Below are 19,357 nucleotides of genomic sequence, written 5' to 3'. Positions count from 1 at the left end.
TGATCAACCTCTTGACCCATTCTGGTAAAAGGTCTACAAGGAAAAACATGGAATCTGGGAGATCATCTTCCACCCTAGTTACAGGCTCTCCATTTGGGATCCAAGACATATGATCCACTGTGAAAGGTGTGCATCCGTTATGGACTGCTACAATGAAATCAAATTGTAAAGGATGAGCCTCCACTATGTGATGCATCTAGTAATGGAGGGTTGTTTTAATAGGAAAATGAGTGCCTAGCAGTCCACAAAGAACACAAACTTGTTTGCCAACAAGTAGTGTCAGAACTTCTTTACATTGTAGACCATTGCAAGGATGTCCCTCTTGATAGACGTGTAATTCATCTTTGCATTGTTTATAAGCTGGAGATTTGGAAATTATATAGGATAGTAAGGGTTATATAGTATGGTCTTGCAAAGTATATGGGATATTCTAAATTATACTCTCCTGGCTACACCAATATACACCCTATTTCAAACTTGGAATCATTTGTATGCACACAAAATATTCAATTCCAATCTAGTGTTTACAAGATAGTGGTGAAAGACAATATGATTTTGAGGGTCTCATAGGAGGTTTGGAAGGCCTCCATCCAAATAAATGTGATCAATAACTTATATAAGGGATGAGAAATCTCACCATAGCTATAAATAAATCTATGATGGTAGCATGTATGCTTGATAAATCACTGCACACCCTTTGCATTGGTAGTGGGTGGTATCTCCAAGATGAGCTTGATCTTGTTGTAATCCAGAGCTAGCACAAAGTTGTCACATGCCATCTCATGGTGGTCATGGATCTATCAATGGCTAGGATCTCAAGCTAGCAAGGGTTCCCATGGGCATAAGGTAAACAAAAGGGATACAAAAGACCTTCCAATGGTTATCTCCCCTGCATGTACATGCACACAATGTTTGTAGGAGGTACCATGGAGCAAAAACACATACACATGGCCTACATCATATGGTGGCCAAAGAAGATCCACTGAGGAGGAGAGGCGCAAATCCGTGTCACATCGCCATAGCTAGCTTGTTCAAAGTCGACTAGTTTTTCTTTGCTCTCTCCTTGAATATGCAGCCATTGCTGCTCAGATTTCAACACAAGATAACCCAAGCTATGGAGAAGCTTCCCCTGAAAGGAATTAGAGAAAGAAGGAGTAGGCACAGAGAAAATGTACAACAGATATTTGACGATCTGTGCGAAATAGTGACTAGCAAAGATGATGATACTCCAATTCCTTGCAGGTGAAGGTTCACCCCTTTGAGAGGTATCTCCAGCAAGAAGGGCTTGGAGAATGGAGGAGAAATGGAGGAGAACAAGCTTTAGCAAGATTTGGGAAGAAGGGGAAGAAATGGTGAAGATGAAGAAGAAGAAGATGATGTGGCACAAATGGGCTCAAGGGGGATCAAAGGGCTCTGATACCATGTTGGTCCTTTTGATTTATAACATCTTTGACATTATAAGCCCAAATCATTTCTCCTTTGTTTCAAAGGAGATCAACAAAGCTAATGTCACCCTCTTTGCAACTAGCTGATCTAAGCTTACACCCCTTTCACTTTCTGTAGGCCAATTCTTAGTAGGTTATGGATCATCCTCTCTTGGGCATGCATCTCCTAAGGTGTTGGTAGGGTTGTCACTCTATGAATTTTAGGGTGCAGGCTAAAGCTTGTGAAGACTTAATACTAGTATTCATTTGAATGGCCTAATGTTGCTGCCTCAAATGCTCTCAGTAAATGTGAGATCACAGCTTGTGTTCTTCACTCCGATGGCAATGATCAAATCTATGCATCTAGGTCAGTGTTTGCTTGGGTGTAGCCATTTTGGGTTGGTGAGGCTAAAGGAATTTTTTGTGTATATGTATCTTGCTTGATCCATAACTTATGCATTGCTTAATGAAATTCGACAAATTTTGTCTTCAAGTTGTAGTAACATTCTAATCTTGTACAAACATGAGACCAAAAAAATATGGAATAAAGATTTGGAATGAGACCATTAAAGTATTACAAGTGCTATGTTGCATGTGAAGCATGCATCCTGAAGAGTATAGGATGTAACATTTTATTCAAAAACATAAAAATTTTGTTCTTCACATACATGCAAACAAGTAATCATTCAAAACTACATTACATAAGCTTCTCCTCAACCTAAGGACACAACTTATTAAGAACCTTAGGTATGTTTTAAGGGGCCTCGAATATTGTGCTATTATTATGCACACCCATTTGAGGAGGGCACGCTCCATAACTTTTTCTTCATTTCTTGAAAACCAAAATGGATTGAAAATTTGGAATCCAAACTAGTGGGACTAGTGCATGGTGGTCTTAAACATTGATAGCTAAAGATATTGGTATCTACATTCATCCTATAATGGAAGAATTTGAAAATGTGCTCAAAATGTGCAATTTGTACATGTGCAAAGATCTTTTAATAAATCCAACACTATTTACAATTTTGTGCTTGTGCAAAGATCATTTAATAAATCCAACACTATTTATAACTTTGTATTGGTTCCTTTTCCATGCACTTGCTCGCTATATGGCTCATAAGCATGACAAATGTCATTGCATTTCATCATACATGCATCAAACCCTATAGTGTGCCCTTTAGCCTATTGGTGTTTTGAAGCAATGTAGGCTATATTGCACTTTCTTGGGATATCCAATTTTGCTGACGTGTATCACCAAAGGGAGAAAACATTGGCATGGCTGAAAATTTAGCTACTCCTACAAATTTTGAAATTTCACATCTCCCACCTGTAAGTTTTTGAATACCACAACTCGCACCACCCTACAACCTACATTGTAATCCCTCCTTATCAATCTTGCCCTTGAACATGCATCCAAAACCTCCTTCCCCCTAAGGAGCATTGGAATTGAGATGCTAAATGTTGAGATGGCCCTTGCAACCCAAAGGATGTGTAGCAATAGGTAGTGCAAAAAAACATTGAGGTTGGAGGACTCGGGTAAGTTGTCTTCTATTATTTCCTCACCTCACAAGCTAGCTAGTCTCTATTCTAGAGGTTGTATTTTGGTGGTTCACTAATTGTTGCCATGGCATCAATGGCAAGATGCAACTTGTCAGCGCTTGCAAGATAGGTGAATAGAGGTTGTGGGATAGGAAACTTGAAAAGCTTGGTCAAGGCACAATGAATAGATTGCAAGCCAAGGAAAGCAATGGCATGGTATCAAAATGGCAATGGAAGACAATTTTGCAATGTTTGTAGAGGGAGAAACATTGAGAAGAAAGAAGAATTCTTGCAAAGCAGTAGCAGGAAGCAGTTGTAGCTACACGCAATTGAAGCAAAGAAAATGAGATTAGATTAACTAGCTACAAGGAGGGCAACATTAGCTACGTTGGTGTCCTCTGAAACATAGGAGAAATGGCTTGGGTGTAAAATGTCAAAGATGTTGTCAATCAAAAGGAACAATCAATCAAAAGGAACAACATGGCTCTAACTGTCGGAAGCAAGGCACAACCATCTCATCTAAAATAAGAAGGACATATGCAGAAAGCAAATTGGATGCAAGAAGCTAGATGAGCACATCATACACATGCTAGATACAATGCAGGTCAATGGTTGGCTAAACCAGCTCGGTGGTTGTTTGTGATTTAGTTTTAAAATACTTTTAATTGTTTAATCTTAAAATTGGTATGGCTTCAACTTAATGTGTTTTCTTAAACCAGCTCAATGGTATGCCTATGATTCAGTTTTAGAATCGTTTAATTGTTTAATTTTGAAATCAGATTGTCTTAAATCAGCTCAGTGGTATGTCTATGATTCACTTTTAGAATGTTCAATTTCAGACTTAATCTAATTGTCCTAAACTAGCTCAATGGTTAGAACATCAAGCAACCATGGCTGACACCAATTATGTGATTGTCCTAAACTAGCATGGTTGACCAAAAATTAACAATGATATATTTTGCACCAGTCATGTGATTGTCCTAATCTTCTCGGTGGTTAGTTGTGATTGAGTTTTTGAATGTTTAATTTCTACATTGGCGTACTGGCTTGGACTTAATGTAATTGTACGAAACTAGCCTGGTGGTTGGAACATCAAGCAACCATGGTTGGCTGGTTCAAGTCAAACACCAATTATGAGATTGTCCTAAACCAGCATGGTTGAACATAAATTTAACAACAATATATCTTGTAACAAAACAAAAATATATTGTTATTGTGTAATTGATGACCAACCCGATGGTTGAAACTGTTGTGTTTCCTAGTAGTCAAATTATTAAAATTTAGTTTTCCATTCATTTAGGTCATATACCAATTAATTGCTAAACCTGATTGTCCTAAACCAGCCCGGTGGTTGGAATATCACCAAGCTTGTTCAAGCCAAACAAAATTTATGTGATTGAAATTGTGGTTGGATAGAAATATAAAGTGAACAACAGCACATTGTTATATATCACTGAGACATCTTCAGGTCAGAGACACCGGTTATGTAACTGTCCTAAACCAGCCTGGTGGTAGAGATTATTTGGTTTTCTAGTAGCTTTAATTAGTTTCATGATTAGCTTGATTAATATAATTAGACTTTGTTTTTTGCACATATAACAATATATCATCGAGTTGGTTTAGTTCAAGCACCAGCCTGGTGGTTGAAATCGTGACTGTCGCAAACTAGCCTAGTTGTTTTTCTTTACTAGTAGCTTGATTAGTTTAATTATTATATTGATTAGTTTAATTGATAATTTTAATTATTAGCTTGATTATATGTGACTCCTAAACTAATTTTTTTTTGTTTAACTAGTAGCTTGATTTGTTTAGTTTAAATATTAGATTGATCATATGTGGCTGTCATAACCTAACCTAGTGATTGAAATTGTTTTGTTTAGATGACGGTTTTGCACATACTGTGTTTTTTCAATTTCCTCATAGTAGTGCAAAAAGGGGGCTCAATATGGTTTTTCATGCATGTTAGGCTCAGTACAGTTGTTCATGCATGTTGGATGAGCAAACTCAAGACTATCTCATTTGAAAGATCCACATTGCAGTACCATCCTTCAGATGGACCAATGTTTATTGCAAGTGGGTAGTTCTTAGAAACCATCTAATTTGTAGGCTCAGATTTTGAAGATCAAAATTGTAGACTCAGGACCATATAATTTGCAAGCTCAGATTTTCAAGGCCCACATTGTGTTGAGATATTGAGCTCCACTCGTGATATGCCAAGGCGACCATTGTGCATTTATGTCACCAACTTGTTAGCTCCAGATGCGATTGGTACACCGCCCATGAATAATAGCTAGATGATAGTGATGGAATGTAACTCACATCTGACCACCTTGCAGTAGCCAAAGGATTATGGCACCAAGGGGAGGTGTTGAGAGATATGGTGCCATAAGCACTTGTAGAGCAAAGGTATGAGCAAAGGATAAGCTGCCACATGGCATGGAGAAGATATCCCACATGTGAGCAAGCAAAATGGATGTAAGTACCCTCATGTGGGAGTTCTAGGTCCTCTTTGTTGATTCTATTTTTGGGCTTTTTTTGTGTCTATGGAATTTGTTTGTGGGAGTTCTAGGTTCTCCTTGTATAGTTCCTTAGATCTATTGTGAGAAATATGATTTTGTTTTGTGTTTTTCTATGATGTGAGCAAATTTGTTACGTTGTGTCTTAGTTTAATAGAACACTTAGAGTCTCATTCTCACACTTCCTTTTAAATGAATATTTAATATTCTTTCAATAGAATGTGAAAGACTACAAAGAGTTTTTTTTTTGTGTCTATAATTTTAGAGTTTTAAAGGTTACTCAAACACTTGTCTCATTCTTACACTTTCTTTTGAATGAATATTTAATATTCTTTCAATAGAATGTGAATAAATGATTTACAATTTGAGTATATTATTTCAATAATATGAATCCATGTCTCTCAATTTTCGTTACTCATTCTTACACTTTCTTTTGAATGAATATACTTTATATTCTTTCAAAATAATGTGAATGAATGAAATACCATTTGCATTTACTCATTCTTGCATTTTATTTTGAAAGAATATTTTATATTCTTTAAAAAGAAATTTAAAATATGAAATATCATATTCCAGTAAGGATATTATAATCTTATGTGCATGAAATATAATTATTGATGAATGAAAATAATCTTATTTTTTGATAATGATATTTGAATGAATAACAATTAATATATTGCATTCTTGAAAGTTCTTTTTAAAGTAAATTTGTTGCTTTCGACATAATATGTATTGCAGTATGTCTCTTTTGCATACGTAAATTAATATTTTTGGATTGTGTTTTTTTTGTAACTTCAAAAGCAAGATTTGGTCATATGTGATGGAGATACAAAAAGTGCATACCTCTGTCTCCTTTGTGCAGTGTAAATTGTGGAGACAAGTTTACGAGTAGTTCTACTCACCTCAAGCAACATTTTCTCAAAATTGGCAATGACTTTGAAGCTTGCTCATGCACTCCATTTGATGCTCTTCCGTTATGCAAATCATATTTAGAGAAAGTGAAAAAAGTGGTTGATATGACCTTAATAAGGAATCATCCAAGTCCTAATGTGAGCACTAAGGTTGATGAGACCGTTGACAGAGAAGCACCAATAAATCTGAGGTGTGTATCAATACATGAAGGTGATGTAGATTTGCTAGCGAGCAGGTCACAGGTGAGTTTTAACGTGACTAATGTTAGTCTGGTAAAGAAGAGAAAAAGAGGAGAACAATGGAGGATGGTTTTCTTTGACAACAAGTGCATGAGGTGCACTTAAGACATGGACAAAAGCATTTGTACAAAATGGTATATTATTCAATGTCATGAGAGATGAGATGTTTTGTAATGCCTTGAAGTCATGTGCTAGACCAAGTTTTGTTTTGCCGAATTATAATAAAATGCATACGGATCATCTTGATAGAGTTAAACAAACTTGGCAGATTGCTTAAAGAAAAAGATATTGTATTTTATTCCTACATATAGATGCACTCTTGCATTTGATGGATGGACTAGCAAGTAGGCTAGACCCTTGATAAGTGTAATTGCATTACTCCTGAGAGAAAAATATTTTTGGAGAGTATTGATACATCTCCCAAAGAAAAAACTTCAACATACATTGTACAAATATACGAAAGAATTCATAAAGTTGGTGGTAGTGAAAATATTGATGCGTTAGTAACAGTAGGATAATGCATCGAATTATAAGACAACAAGTGAGATGATCATGGAAAGGTGTCCCACTCTAACATGGATGCCATGTGCTTCTCATACTCTCAACTTATTGTTGAAAAATATTAGACAATTGCCATTTGTGCAACCAGTGCTACAAGATGCTAATGTTGTAGTGAGTTTTATAAAGAGCCATCAATACTTGAATGCAGTATTCAGAGAACACTCTGTGAAGCAACTAAGGCAATTTTGTCAAACTAGATTTGCCACTTCTTTTCTTGTTCTTGCTAGATTGTTGGAAGTGGGTCAAGCTTTAGTCAAGACTGTTGCTAATAGACGTTGGGCAAATTGGCTCGAGAGAAAGACACACTACAATACCAGGTAGTAAATGTTCACATCTTGTGCAATCTCATCAGCAATCTGAAAAATGTAGAAAGAATAAAAGAAGGTGTAGAACCACTTGTGACAATGTTGAGGATGGTTGATGCACTGATGCATTTGTTATGGGTAAAGTGTATTGGAAGATGTCCAAAGCAATATGACAGATTAAAGAATTTATGCACTTTGCACCTAGGGAAAAGTAGCAAGTGGTATATTTGGCCGATAAGAGATGGAAGCAAATGCACACCCCTTTGCATTGAGCCGTGTTTGCAATACATACACAATATCAAATGCATACTTAATCACAAAATCCAGAAGTCATAACTTTTTATCCATTTGGTGGTCCAATTTGTTATCAAAGCATAGCACGACATCACCCTCAGCAAAGTGTCTTTCCCATCCCTTGCAAATCTTAGCATCTAAGCGGGCCTTTTGTCGGTTCTTTTGGGTCTCTGTTTGATGTAGTGCAAGGTGTCGAGTTTCATCTAACTTCTCAAGTTTTACCAACCTGGCCTCTACATGTTCATCTTCTATTATCCTCTGTTCTTGTGCCAATCTCAAGGCTAGAATCTCTATTTCTAAAAAACAAATTTTTATATAGAAATTGAAACTGCAACACACAACTCTCGTAGAAGAGATGAGTGCCAATCTCAAACATAAATCAAAACAAACATTAATAAATTAAAAAAGACTACAATACAAAAAAAACATTAATTAATAAAAAAATACTGTAGCCCACAACTCTCGCAAGAGAGATGAGTGCCAATCTAAAAAACAATACAAAACAAACATTAATTAATAAAAAAAGGCTACAGTGCACAACGCTCGCAAGAGAGATGAGTGCCAGTCTAAAAACCATATACAAAAAAAACATTAATTAATTTAAAAAAACACAGCACACAACTCTTGCAACAGAGATGAGTGCTAGTCTCAAACACAACACAAAACAAAACAAACATTAATCAATTAAAAAAAGAGAGATGACTACCAATCGCAAACAAGGGTGAAGAAGGTACCTATGAAAGGTGGGTGAGCTGGTAGGTAAGGTAACCTAGCAGGTACCATAAGCAAGCAGGAGGTAGCATGGCTAGCAAGCAAGTAGCTGAGGTGGCAAGGAAGGCAAGTGGCAGTATCCGTACGAATACAAAAAATGAGAATGGTTCTTTTTTAGTACTGTGTTTATTTGTACGAATAAAGCAGTTATTCATACAAATAAAGTTATTCATACAAATAGATTATTCGTATGACTAAAATGGAAACAATCGCTTCAAGCGCTTTAAATTGTAAAAAAACATGAATTCAAGTGCTTTTTTTAATTTTTAAAAAACGTACGAATTAATGCAAATTATCATATTACCATCTATAAGAAAGCATCGATATTAGCCTCCATATTACTGTCGATATTAACGTCGATAAAGCATTTTTTGACACTAATATGGATGGTAATATTGACGTTGGGAACATTTTATCGATGCTAATATCCACGCTGTCATGGATACCCGAAGCTGTTTCACTGGTAATATCGACACTTTTTTATAAGGGCAAATTTTTTTAAGGGTAGATTAGGGTTTTTTTAGCCCTAATCTTCTCTTCTATAAAAGGTGTGCATTATAGTGTACTGGCCATTTCATATTACATTCAGTTTGAGTGTAAAAGTTTCTATATTCCGTTTCAATTTGAGTACAAAATCTCTTGTTCTCTGTGAGTGCAAAATTATATTCTCTTGCACTTTTTATATCTGACTACTCTACCCTATTGATATGTACATCACATTTACTCTAGCCTAGTCCCTGCTACTGTCCTCATCATTTTTCACATCCTCCTCATCATCTTGGACACCCTCCTCATCGTCATTGTTCCCTCCGCCTTTTGCCTCTCCAGCTTCAGCATCCTCTTTGTGAGCTTGTTGCAAGTACTCATCTCCATCTTCCTGTTCAAGAAACACATGTGTCAAAGGTTAGAATATATGTAATAGTTGTTCAAATTGAGCATTTGAAGAGAAATGGGTGTAGTGACTTCTTACATTCAAAAAGAAAACAAATTCCTCACTCACTTCAAGATAGTCGAACAAGGCTTTCGTACTGTAGTTGTACGCATACAAGTACTCCTCGTCTATGCACTATCTGTCCATTTTCATTTCCTAACATTACAAGAATTTATGTTAATTTCATGATTTACCCCAAGCATTCCCAAACTACATGCAGAAAGAAGTGAAAGAATACTAGGTACTTACAAAAAAATGATAAAATCGAGCCTTCCCAATCGAGCCCAAGTGCGATTGGCCTATTTTACTCTTCCTTGTAGTAGTTTCATGCCTCTACTGGTCATACTTCTTCGAAGTCTTGAATTCTTTCTTTATAATCTTCCAATCGTCATCATGGACCCAGGCAGGCTTCGACTCCATTGCCTTTTCTTTTCTACGGGTTTGGTCTTTCCGCGATTTCAAAATGGCAACCATCCTATTCAACATCCACCTGCAATAAACTCCAAGTTCTCATCGGCACTAGGAACTCCTTCCTCAGTGGATTCAGAATGTAATCTTTTTTCTTTGGGGGCTAGTGTCAAAAATCCATGACCACATTTTTTAATTCACTTAAGCAAAGGTGATGCATGCGGTGAATTACATGGTTACCTCTCTCATCCATAACTATTTCATACTCCCTATTAACTGAATAGGGGAGGGTGGTGGATGTTTGGGAGTTTGCTTTAGCAACACTCCTTGGCTAGGTGTGGAAATGAGGCAAGTGCCTCTACTTCTATTAGTTGACGGGTTTTTTAATACCCTTTGAACGCACATTATACCGAGGATTTCTTAGTGGTGCACCCCCTGAGTCTTCAGGTTAGTTAAGGAAGGATACCTGGGCAACAAAGAAAAAAGGCCGTCTCACTTTAAACTGGGAAGCTGCACCATTTGACCAAACCCAATGCTGCTTTAGTGCTAGATCTTGTCCTACCAACCAATTGTGATGTAGCATAAAACAATGCTGAACAAATAGAGTATCATGCACCTTGTCATCAGATATGCAGAAATGGATGGTTTTTTGAACCTCACCTCTTGTCCAATCATCCTCATCGGATAGGGGGCCACCTCCCGGGAGTTTGGAGTGGCTTCATGAGAGATTGCCTTGTGCTTGCACTCATTATAGGCAAGGGGTTCATCATCAGCATCGTATTGTCATGTGCCACTTGTAGTGTATGGAGAGGCGCCACCAGAAGAGGATGTTGGTCGACATTGTAGTGCATCATCAGTAAACCAATTATATTTGAATGATTCATGGATATTTATATTGGTTGTCCTTGTTGCACACACTAACTGTGTGCCACTATATTATACAGGATGAGGAGAGCAGCGAGGGAGCACGTGCACCACCACCACAGTTCGATCAAGATGATCTTGAGGATGATCCTCTAGAGGAGGACAAGGTTATGGCAAACATAATGGATTCTTTTTTTGGAGGTAGCATGGGAGATGGGGTTGAGATGCCTGAGCATGAGACCGTGATGCAAGATTTGGCATAACATTGTTGTATGACGGTGCGAGGATGTCAAAACTACGAGCTTGCCTCTCAATCTTGAATTTACAAGAAAAGTATGGATGGTCAGACACAAGTGTCTTAGCCTTTATGAGGTTTGGAGCCTTGATCTTAGTATCTCATTCCTAATTATTTTAATTAGTTAGTATCTCATTCACAAGTTTCTTGTGAAAGATCATAGAGGTAGGGAGAGAAGCAAGCTAACATTAGGAATGCAAAGGAAAGATAACAAGCATAATGGAAATGAAATGGAAAGAAAATGAAAGTAATGGACAAGTACTTATATGATACCAAAGAGCTTGATGTGACTGATATAATAGACAATAGACAAGTACAACACTATATAGTGTGCCACTAGACTCTAGAAAGTCACAATATCTATGGGATATCTCCTAATATGACATGTGGCATGTCTAGGACTCACTAGACTATAAAACCACACCTAGACCACCTAGAACAGTCATTTTAGACTCACTTTGGCTTCATATTCCAACACCCCCCCATGAAGGCAAAGTGAGAGACTACTGGAATGGAACCAAGAATAGAACATGATAATGGCAGTCTAAGGTGAGGGACTATTGGAATGGAACCAAGAATAGAACATGACAATGACAGTCATCAAACTGTGCACCCTATGTAACTCAGAGGCTAAAGTCTGAGCATGTTCAGAGGTTGATCCAAGCACTCTCATGGCTTGAAACTCAACATGCTCAAAGGCTCACATTATAGCATGGCTACATGACCAACTCATAGGTCTAGGAATACACCACCATCCTAGAACTCGGACAGGCTTGATAATGAGACCTATCAAAGCCAATACATATGGCTCCCACAGTACATCCCCCCTTGGCTTCATAACAGGACATGTTAGGAAGCCACACACCAAAAAATAGGAAAACCGATACATCTTTTTAGGAGGACTATCCAAGGCAGAGGACCTTTAGACTCAATGAAAACCAAAAATTCTTAATACAATTATTTTAGGGGAACTACCCAAGGCAAAGGACCCTAAAATAACATCAAGCATGTAGTAATAATAAAAATAAGGCACATGTGTGCACATCCCTGCGAGTCGATGATGATGTTGATGAAGCACTAGGTAGGAATGCCCCAAAATATGTGTCAGTGAAGTCCATGGGGTAGCTACATGGAGCAATCACAAGATGACTCTCAAAATGCCGGAAGGAGAGTCACCAATGTTGAAGTAGAAGCCTCAGGTACCACGACCAATCGGGAAGTCAATCAATGTGAAGTACTTCAGACACCGATCGAATAAGCAATGTTGGAGAAGTCACTTGTTGATGTAGAGTGGTCTACATCAATCTCGATGTAATGCACTAATCAGAGATATCACTATAGTGGAGTGCTTCAAAGTAGTATCAGAGAACTCACATCTAGCTCAGGAAGTCTTCACCAAAGTTTGGAGTAGTCACATGAAGGAGTCACCGCAATGTAATGTCAAGAGCTCACATCGAGGCAGTCGATAGAGCGAGCGAGGAAAAGCGAGCAGGCCCAAAAAAGCAAGCGAGCTTTTCCACAATTTCCTTATCGAGGTACTCAACATAGCTTTGTGGAAACCACTATTTGGGAAGATTCTCGAAAATAAAACTTATGTTACTATGTGTAACTATACCAATATTGCGAATTATAGTCTACCTTAACTTCCAATTGGAGCCATACTCACATTATGCAACAATAGTATGTGGGTTTGAAAGAAACCGAATTTCCACTCCAAAGCGGATTCCATTACTGATACAATAATTCTTTTGTATTTGAAATGGGTCTTATTATCAAACTCCTTCAATAATCAAAACAAATGCATTGCTTGATACGTTGAACTTAGTAACATAAACATCACTTCACCCATATGCAGGGGAAAAAAACTATCTATAGACTTCATAGCATGGGATTGCATCAACACTTATGACAGGGGAAAAAAACTATCTGTAGACTTCATAGCATGGGATTGCATCAACACTTATGACATTCAAAATGGTTCTTCTTATTAAAAGTGTTATCAACCATGAAAGAAGTGAATGTTTAAAAATAGTTCACCTGTATGTTGAAAAACCCAAGTGTCGTTTATGACATTCAAAATTGTTCTTGCAACCATCCTATAGTTCCTAGAGATTTTGCCCATACTTCCAACCCCTTCCCTTCAACCACTAAGTGGTATCTAATAGTTTTATAGAACACTTGATATATCATCACCTCCTAATACAAAACCGTTATTACTATTTGTAGAACACTTGAGATATCATCACCTCTTAATACAAGACCATTCTTACTATTTGTAGAACACTTGAGATATCATCACTCCTTCCCTTCAGCCACTAAGAGGTACCTAATACTTTTGTAGAACACTTGAACCATTCTTACTATTTGTAGAACACTTGAGATATCATCACTTTTTAATACAAAACCATTCTTATGATTTGTATAACACTTGAGATATCATCACCTGTTAATATAAGACCATTCTTAGTATTTGTAGATCACTTTAGATATCATTGCCTCTTAATACAACACCATTCTTACTATTTGAGAGATTAATGGACTAAAGGTTTGAAGCTCATAGGAGACGAAGGAAGAGAAAGTCAGTTTCAACATGAGGACAATAAAACTAATTGGAATATTTTGACTTATGTATTATACCTTTTTGAAGACTATGAATTTAAGTCAATTTCAACATTAGGATGATAAAACTAATTAGAATATTTTGACTTATGTATTATATATTTTTGAAGACTATGAATTTCTATGAGGAGAGGCATGCGCACTACTTAGTAAACACACTAGTACTACTACTAGCCTACGACTATTAAGCCTAGTAGCACCAGTGTGATTGTGAGCCTTGTATCAGCCTTTTGATAATTTTCTTTCATCGTTAGTGCAATAGAAATTATTCCTTCTATTAGAAGAATCTTGCCAAATTTATTCAAAGTGATGATTTTGTAGTCTACATCCACTATCCTCTAGCTCTCAAAAATATATTAAATGTGAGCACCCATTTATCTTGTATGATCAACCCTAGACTATGCTGCAATAGGACATTACTAGAACAAAAAAAATATGAATTGATATGGTGATGTTCGGTGTGAAATAACCAAATTAAGGATTTGATAAGAAAGAAAACAATCAGAATCAATAGGCTATTCAATGGCTCAAATCTGCACAAAAATTATAATGTGCCTCCCAACTCTTATGCATTCCAACTCCTCATGTTTGACAAGAATGCAAACAATAATGAAATCACATTATCTTTAGTTTCAAAGTAAGCAAAGCACCAAAAATAAATGCAAACATATTGGATGAGGAATAAATAGGTATAGATATAGATAGACCTATATATATGCATTCATAGATATAATGATGATTAAAGTTGAACGGTCGTAATAATATTATGTGTACTATCATTGGGATTAGGACTACTATTGGTAATATTGTATGTAGAAGTAGGAGAACTACCATTAAGGAACACTCTAATAAAATTACTAATGGTGGTGACAAAACTACCACTAGTAGTTTGGTAATTACCCCTAACATCTACAACAAATATTTGATGGGTAGCTAGTATTAGGTCAAAAGGCCCCAATTGTGCTATAATAATGGAGCAAAAAAGCGAGCTCTATAGCATCACCTAAGGGTCACTTTTTATCCATGAAAGAAACAAGTCGGTGCAACCTACGTCATACAGATCTAGGTCATGTGGAGTGGTTCGCGTCTCTTTCCTTGACAAAAAAGTTACACTACCTTTGATAGTAACTACAAAGATTGCTGCCATAGTGCCATAGAGTAGCCCCTAGGTTGCACCATCATCCTTTTTTGCTTTTGAGCCATTAAGTTTGATCCACTGATTTTATGTAGAATTATTCTACTATATGTTCACATGTCCTTAATAGGATCTTGATATAATCCCTTCCATTGTAAGTACTTTTGCTATAAGTTTCACATATCCTTAACAAACCACTAGGCTTCAACACAGATTCATTCTTATGTTTCAAGCCTCAAACTCAAACACCCTTGTAAAAGGGATAATGTATTAAAGCTACATTCAATCCATCAAATCTTTGGAATGACAGTTCTATTGAAAATTCATGTATCATCAATAGGATTTCATCCATTATATGTTCATTTGTCTTTAATAGTATGTCTGAAAATTCATGTATCCTCAATATTATTTCTCTCATGTGTTCCAATAACTTCAAAAGGATACCTTTATTTATGTCCAAACTTGAGCATTGATTTGTATTTATCAAACACAATTTCACTCCACCTATTCTTTAGAATGAAATTTTTTCGCCAAAAGTGGGCCAAACGTAAGGTCTTTCCACATATTCTTAAGAATGAAAATTTTGGCCTTATGTTGGCAAGTCTATGGAATGAGGGTAAGGACAAAGTCTCTGGTACGGTGCATTAGGTCTTGATTAATTCTTCTTTAGGCTTGAATATTTAATGCATTAACTTTATGACTATTATTTATGCTTGAACTTGTAATGTATTAATTTCATGACTTAGGATTTTATGAAGTTATATTTAACATGTCCCAAATTTAATGGAAATTAATATCCTACATAACACAATAAAGTATCATCATATCCCTTCCCAAAATCAATGCTACCTAGCAACTCTCCTAGCATTTTCACTGCCTTGCATTTGAGTTAGCTATGATGAAGAATGTTGCCTGCCTTTGGAACCTCTTAGAGTTACAGTTAGCATGATCTAATTTCATGTACCCCAAAATTTGAGACTTGGAGATTCCCATATCACACCAGCTATAGCTGTCTTGTCCACTCTCAATGCTAGTAAGAGCTGGGCCCCATAGACCGGTAAAAGAGGTCTTTTTGGAGGTTCAATTTTTTCCCTCCATCTTCTGTAGGCTCCATGATGAAATAGGATATATTCATCACCCTACATTTAATGCAAGAATTGACACAACTTTTTTTGGACCTGACTATGCAGTTTACATCCCAAAATTGGTGCTAAAATTGTAGACTGGGAGATTCCCATATCACACCAATGGTAGCTGTCTTGTCCACTCTCAACGCTAGTAAGAGCCAGTCCCCATAGACCGGTAAAAGAAGTCTTTTTGGAGGTTCAATTTTTTGCCTCCGTCTTCTCCATCCCCATGACGGAATAGGATATATTCACCACCCTACATTTAATGCAAGAATTGACAACTTTTTTTAGACATGACTATGCAGCTTACATCCCAAAATTGGTGCTAAAATTGCATACCGGGCATCTTCATTTGCCGGGGGGTGTCCCTAGTGACCCCTTGGACTTGCTCTATTTGTCTAGTTGTGTCTCTCCACAAAAATCAAAGTGGGGCCTATTTTCCCCATCTAGTAAAACTATATGCATCAATATGTACCTAATAGGGCAGCTACCTTGGCCACTTGGCTAAGAGATAATTCTCTTTCTTCAACTTTTTTGACTCTATAAGAGGTTAAAACTACAGGGGAAGCTCTAGACGCACGACTCAAGTGTATTGATAAGAGGAGGACTTGGTTTGACACCTCCAACAAAGAAGATAGAGGAGGGTGTGCTATTGGAATTTTGTCACACTATTCCCAAAGCATTCGAGTCTCTAGATGTTGTTGTTGACACTGACAACAGATGGGTTTTGTTGAAATGCCTTCTCAAAGGAGTCAAGTTCTCATTAGTGTCAGTATATGCACCTACAAGTTGTCGTGAGAGATGTGTATGTATGTATGTATGTATGTATGCATGCATCCATGTATGTATGTACACACACACACATATGTATTTATGTATGTGTACTAAAACTACTAAAACTATATGCATCAAATAATGTTGTTGATCAATTTTTGGCATACCCCACCAAAATCAAGACCCCCATCGCAAAGAAAGGTAAGGAACACAAGTGCTTGTTCTTATGCTCATGAGACAACAAAATGCATGACATAGGCAACCAATGGGGTCTTACTTTTTATGTTTGTATGTATGTATGTATGTATATATGTATGTACATACATACATACATATATATATATATATATATATATGTATATATATGTGTGTGTGTGTGTGTGTGTGTGTGTGTATATATATATGTATGTATATATATATATATGTATGTATGTATATATGTATGTATGTATGTATGTATATATGTATGTATGTATATATGTATGTATGTATATATGTATGTATATATGTGTGTGTGTGTGTGTGTGTGTATGTATGTATGTATGTATGTATATATGTATGTATATATATATATATATATGTATATGTTGATGCATATATGTATATATTGATGCATAAAATTTTGATATATGGAGAAAATGGACATGAAAACCATCTAAATTGGCTCTTGTCATTCGATTTGATATATGACATGATCCCATTTGAATTTGTAAGTCCAAAGATATAGGGTCGTACTTTTAGGGCCTGAATGCCTAAAATAGGCAGCGCGTTAATGCGCTACCTATTTCATGCATTTAGGGCTCAAAACACAATGGGGTCCTAGTTTTGAGGCCTAAATGCATGAAATAGACAGCGCGTTAACGCGCTACCTATTTTAGGCATTCAACCCCTAAAAGTAGTACCCCGTATCTTTGGACTTGCATATCCAAATGGGGTCATGTCACATATCAAATCGAATGGCAAGATCCAATTTAGATGGTTTTCATGTCCATTTTCTCCATCAACTAAAACTATATTCATCAAATAATGTTGTTGATCAATTTTTGGCGTTACCCCCCAAAATCAAGACCCCCATTGCAAAGAAAGGTAAAGAACACAAGTGCTTGTTCTTATGCTCATGAGACAACAAAATGCATAACATGGGAAACCAATGGGGTCTTACTTTTGATGTTTGTATGTATGTATGTATGTATATATATGCATGTACATGCATACATACATACATACATACATACATACATATATATATATATAGGACGTTTACTAGATGTTCACCCATGTTTCATAATTATGATAACCCCTATAAGGATCGTCTTCTATATCTATACTATTTCTTAAGGAGACAAATCCCAGAGCAGCCACGTGGCAGGGATTAGGAGGTTCGAGGATTAATTTTAGAGGTTTGGGGGGGAGGACGGAGGTTCGAGGGAGAGGAGGAGGAGAGAATGCTAGAACACCACGTGGCGGGAGGTGGAACGAGGGGATAGACTGTCACATTGAGACAGACTTACAAAAATGCCATGTGGCACGATGGTGCAAGCTCGCAAGTGAGGGAGATGACATCACCGACTACGGGTAGACGACATGGCACACTGGACAAAATGCAAGTGAAAGGGGCACCACATGGCGTAATGCAAAGCAGAGTCCAAAGTGCCACATGTATCAGGCCGCGGCAGAAGGGGGCACATGGTGCACCGCCGAGGCGGACACGTGGTGTACCTGCAAAGATAGAGGGGCGAGTAAATGTGCCGCAGCAGAGGGGGACACATGGTGTATGCCACATGGCGTGCCGCCATGACAAACGGACAAGGCAGGCATGTGGCGCCTTGCAATGTAATGCAGAGATGAAAGGGGAGAAAACGCGGCAGCACAGTCAGTGTCTGAGCGGGAGTCTGCGACGCAGTTCATGTTGTGGGACAATAAATGCGGTAGCTCAGCCAACAGTGGACGCTCAGTAAATGCGGCAGCAAACTGTGGACCTGCATGCGGGCTGCGTGGGGAGGGAAGACACGTGGTGGGTTGGTTTATCCCCTTTCAGTAAACTGTTCATATCTCTTCAACTGATTATCTCTTTTCAATGAAACTTATATCAACGTAAAGCTCTCTTCAAGGTGCATGTTCTATGTGATTAGATCTTGAATCAAATACTATTGTAAAAAGTTATGAGTCTCTGTGTTTGACAGTTTGTTTTCATGATAGTTTTTATCCTCTTTCAGTAAACTGTCCATATCTCTTCAACCGGTTATCTGTTTTTAACTAAACTTATATCAGTACGAAGCTCACTTCAAGGCACATCCTTGTATATAATTTAATTTTAATATCAATTTTCTAGTGGAAGTTATAGACCTCTGTGTTTCTAGCAATTTATAGAATGATTTTGAGCCATTTCTAGAGGCTTTTGTGAAGGAGGTGCCATGTTGCCCCTAGATATATATCAGTGATGATGTGGCATGCTACACACCGATCCACCGATGACACTTTGAGGATCCTAGCAGATTGTGCTTCTTAGAAGCACATAGACAACATCTTTTGCGAGGGAGCCATGTAATTTACATCTCAAGCTCGCAATGGATGGCATGAACCCTTTTGGGTTACGCTCCATGTCTTGGTCGACATGGCCCATAGTCTTAGTGAACTACAATA

Source organism: Dipteris shenzhenensis, chromosome 14 (genome assembly GCF_047967505.1).
Source record: "Dipteris shenzhenensis isolate YYH24624 ecotype China chromosome 14, Dip_SZ_1.0, whole genome shotgun sequence".
Lineage (NCBI taxonomy): Eukaryota > Viridiplantae > Streptophyta > Polypodiopsida > Gleicheniales > Dipteridaceae > Dipteris > Dipteris shenzhenensis.
This window is presented reverse-complemented; position numbering follows the sequence as displayed.